The sequence below is a fragment of the Chanodichthys erythropterus genome, chromosome 12 (genome assembly GCF_024489055.1).
Source record: "Chanodichthys erythropterus isolate Z2021 chromosome 12, ASM2448905v1, whole genome shotgun sequence".
NCBI classification, from domain to species: Eukaryota; Metazoa; Chordata; class Actinopteri; order Cypriniformes; family Xenocyprididae; genus Chanodichthys; species Chanodichthys erythropterus.
Window position 1 is genome coordinate 34,985,764 of NC_090232.1, and position 5,398 is coordinate 34,991,161.

Consider the following 5,398-nt stretch of genomic DNA (forward strand, 5'->3'; position numbering starts at 1 on the left):
TTTTAAGAGGTTGTGAATAGACGTCCACTGACGTCGTTTACACGTCTAGTCACGGTCCTGAAAAGACGTCCACAGACGTCTTTTACACGTCTCGTCAAGCAAGACTAGCAGGGGAAAAAATAATTTTCTTTATGAAATACATGATTTGTATACAAAGTAAATATATTTAATTTATCTTGTTTAAATAAATTGTAATCATAAAGTGCCCAGTGTGGTAAAGTGATTGCAAGCTACTGATTTTTAGTCATTATTTCAACCTGATTTATGTAGGTCTATTCGTTGTTATTATTTTCATGGAATGTACGCATATACATGTAAAACAGATATATATACAGTAATTGCAAAAACTGCGCTGCCAACATTTAGTAACAAATCTGGGGATATTCCAAAATCCCGCGATAGGATAGATTATCTCGCGGTTCCAAGAAAAGAAACTGATGGGAGTTCTGTAAAGTAATGCAATAAAGAATATATGGAGAAGTTTAAGTATTTAAAAAAGACAATATTAATGCAAAGAGTTTGAAGATTTGAATTATGTATACAATATCAGGATTATTTTATTTATTTATTTATTCTTCTATAGTTAAACCGTGTACGTTTCACACTCCAGACCAGTATGTGGCGGACATGCACCTTTTACGATGGTTGGCCAATCCGCCAAAAAAACTCGAGAGAAAGATGATTATTTATGATTATTTCGCGCGATAGTGGTTAAGCGTTCACCTGTCCTGGAACATACAACCACGAGGAGAGGAGCAATTGAGGAGGGAGTTGTGTCTGTATATATTTATAAAATCTACTGTTGGGTAAGTACATTTTGTATTATTTGATTAACGTGCTTGAGTTTTACGCGTTTGACACGAAGGAACCGAGAGAAATGATGCGTACATTGTCAACTGAAATTCACCAGGTATGGCTAAAATTAGCTAACGTTAGGCTAGAAATTACTTTGAATTTATACATGGTACACCATAGTATAAAGTATATTTAATGATACAGTCAAAGTTATTACTGTAAATTATTAATGTAGCCTTTTGAGAGTTTCTTTCAGAAAGTAAATTATCTGAATTGAGATTGAAATGTTTAGCTGGATTCGAACATGTTTGTTTTCAGTAACTGCTTTAAAATATTTTGTAATTTTAGAATTGCTAATCATGTCCTCTGAGTACCAAAAGATATGAAACTCAAAAATGTACATAAATTATTTCAGTGTATTTTGTTTACACAGGTGATAGCACACAAAAAAATGTGTCACTTTTGCCTTTAATATGTCATTCTCATTTAGAGGTAAAAATGTATTCCATGAGTCCGGGTTTTGCCTGAATATCAACATAATATCCAAAAAAATTGATTTTAAAAAGTGATTTATTTTAATATTTTAGACAACTATGTACTTTTTTTTTTTTTTTAATACATTTTGCATGTGTATGTTTATTGTACTTAATGAAATTACATGCAAGGTGTAATTTGTCTCGCAGGGTCGCATAATGAACAGCCATCTTCCATCTTCCAATCAGGAATCGTTCTGCAGGCCATCGTGGACAGCCGAAAGAGGCATAGTATTGTTTTCTTGTTTAATGTCATACACCTAAAGATGATTTTTATTTATTTTTTGGTAATTGTACAGTTATGCTGTTATTCATTCATTAATGTGACCTTTCTGACCTTAAATAACTTGAAATTTGCAATAACGTGCAATTTGTCTCTCAGGTTCACATAACGAACAGCCATCTGCCAGACGGAGAACTTATGAAATGTTCTCCAGGCCATCTAGGGCAACCGAAAGAGGCATAGTATTGTTTTCTTGTTTAATTTCATCCACATAAAGAGGATTTTTAATTAATCGTACACTTACAGTGTTCAACAATGAATGTGACATTTTCTACCTTAAATAACTTTGTATTATTTTTCACACCTTTTGTTTGTAATGTGTATTCAGTATTGTCTCCTGTCCCAAATTCTTCGCTGGCACCGCAGTCCCAGAGGACGCCCCCATCCCAGAGGGCACCCCAGTGTATGTGAGAACTTTAGTCACATCTTATTTTAAACGCAGTCCACCTTAGTGACAACACAGCTCAATATACACTACCAGTCAAAAGTTTGGAAACTGTACTAATTGAATGTTTTTGAAAGAAGTCTGTTTTGCTCATTAAGGCTGCATTTAAAAAAAGTAAATAAATAATAATAATAAAATAATATTGTGAATATTTTTAATTTCAATAACTATTTTTTATTTTAAAAATAGTATAAAATGTCATTTATTCCTGTGATCAAAGTTGCAAAAGCTTTATATTTCAGATAAATGTTGTTCTCTTGAACTCTATACTCATCAAATAATCCTGATAAAATTGTACACAACTGTTTTCAACATTTATAGTGATAATACATGTTTCTTGAACATTAATTCGGAATATCAGAATGACTTGTGAAGGATCTTGTGACTCTTAAGACTGTAGTAATGATGACAAATTCAGCTTTGAATCACATCTTCTACACGATGGTCCGGAAAAATTAATAACAGCAATTCGTAATGTTGTTTTTCCTCTTGACAGCTGCATCGAGGAGTGAGCACAGACCTGACGGTATGTTTGTTCCAGCCATGGGGTTGTCCTATCCACAATTGAATTAACATTTTACAATGTTTATTTTCATTTTTTTTTTTTTTTTTTTCAATAGGTGGTACCAGACCCTCAAGGAGCGCCTACCCCATGTCAACCACAAGTAAGAAATATTATTTGTGGTGGTTTTAAAACACTGGCCAGTAAAATAAAATGCAAATGCAATTTTTGTTAAAGTACTAGTTTATGGTTTTAAACCAAGTATTGAATGACAATAAGTGTTTTTACTCACTGTTAATTCAGTCTTGCACTTCTGTTTTCACAACCTTATTTTTACCTGAAATCAGCAGGCAAAAAAGACTGGGAAAAAGTGTCCAAATAAACTGTAAAATGTTATGCTCTGCATAAACTCAAATTGTGACTGCAAGTGTCATAATGAAGAATTTTTAATTATTCAGGTGTCCAGTTGTGTGTACATATTACTCTAATTTTTCTTTCAGAATTTCAAAGGAAGTTCTTTTCAATGTTGTTCGATTTGAAAGATCAACTTAAGCAAATAGTTGGCATTCTGGACCCTGGCAGGTCTACAACATCTCTAAAGAAGATGGATTCAGAGAGTGACCTAAAACTCTCTGAAGAATCCATCTAAGATGTTGATGTCAAGTTGATCTGTCAAGTTGATCTTATTTCAATTGTTTTCACATTTAGGTCCAGCAACTGTCCAGGGTTGGTGGATATTCTGTTCGAGACTGTCAACAAAGTTATGAACAGAAATAAAAATATATATATATTCTCTCCCCTTAGATGCTGTGAAGAGGTGGAGCCCAAATACTACCGACACCGAAATAGATGCAGCAATGGCGGAACATCTGAAGCATGCTCCAGGAAGACCTGGGGGTGGAGGATAGAAAAAAATAAGCCAAACCGCTGTAATGTGTTTAAGGGAAAGTTCACCCAAAAATGACCAAAAAAACCTCATGTTTCAGACCTGTATAACTTTCTAATTTCGGCTGAACACAAAGATATTTGGAAGAATGTAACCAAGCAGATCTCGCCGCCTTAACTATCATAATAATTTTTTTCTATAATGGTAGTTAATGGGTTGTGAGATCTGCTTGGTTACAAACATTCTTCCAAATATATTTGTGATCAGCAGAACATAGAAAGGTATAGAGATTTGAAACATGAGGGTGAGTAAATAACAGAATTTTCATTTTTGGGTGAACTATCCCTTTATATAATTAAGTATTTTGTACTTGTTGTTTTAATTTGGTTAACAGATGCTAAACCGTTCCAAAAAAATAAAAAGTGCTAAATCAGAACATGCTTCTTTTTTGCTTATGTCCACAAATAATGTGTTCTTGTTTGTGATGTACACGTGATTTTTTTTAATGTATGTTCAGGTCTGACTGGACCGATTTTGAACCTTTTGTCAAGTTAAACCTCAAGACATAATTAATTGCCTTTCACGATGTTACACAATGGGTGTGTGATTATTTCATAATCAGGCTTATATACACTTAAAATATGCAGCAACACATTTACACGTCCAGAAGACGACGCACTGACACGTCCAGAAGACGACACATTTAGACGTCCATGGACGTGCAGAAAAGACGTGCAGTTCACGTCCAGAAGACGTCAAAGACGTCGGTTCAACTTTCATTTTGGAACTATTTTTCAACCATGACGGGACGTGTCGGACGGACGTCTTTTCAACGGCCAATAGACGTCCGAATGTTTGCTGGGTAATGTTGCGCTTATGGCAACATTAAATCCTGGAGAGAAGATAGATTCACGGCTGCATGCAGGAGGATAAGGTCTGAGCGCGCAGATGTAATATCTGAGCGAGAGCGCGCGCGCGCGTCCAGTTTTGTGCAGGGGAATCCGCCTGTGAGTGGAGAGATTCCTGCTCGCGTATTTGATGCGCTCTCGACATTTTTCATTATAATAATGCCATAAAACCCGCATTAAATGAACTATTAACGTGTGCTGTAAAGCAGTGCCTGCTTCTCAACGTGCATACTATACATCCTAAATAGTAGTCTATGTGACATTAGTAATATTCAGTACTGTTTAGGTTGGATATGCACATTGGGATGTGCGCTATATAGATTGTTTTTAGTGACGTGCTGGGGAAATGATCAGCTGGCAGCTCCCTTATCACACAAGCCTGATCCTCTGATTCATGAAACAGGACCGCTCGCACCCTGATATTTCTGGATATAAACACTTCAGTCTCTCACTCGTATTTTCCTGTCGTCATCATCATAAAGTGTGTATTATGCACAGTGTTGTGCTGTTGCAACATTAATGCAAAGACTGATAGTTGTAAAGTGTGGTGTTGGAAATTAATCATGTCTTAGTTTAATAATTTTAATCGATCAGGATTAATTATAACATAATGCTTGAATGTGGGATGTGATGCCATATGAGATTACATGCTATATATTTTTAAAACATATTAAACGACAATATTATGTATCTCGACTTTATATCCCCTAGCCTATTGTGATTTTTTTTATTTTTTATTATTATTAATTAATTATATAAATAATGTTCGTCGTAAGTGATACGATCGGGGAAATTGCTGAATGAGTAGCTGTGTAGCCTTTACTGTATGACAGCTGGTGATATAAATCCACCTGCCGGTAAATACGAGCAACGGTCTGAGTGGCCTACAAACCAGTAGAAAATAATTTATTTGTAGATTATACAACAGCAGGTTGGAAAACAGAAAAGGTAAGAAGAGATATTTGAGAAAAAGCATATCAATCTAATAGCCGTAGACGCACAGCGGAACTAACTTTACCCCTCGTCACGTGATTTCCGATTCTTGT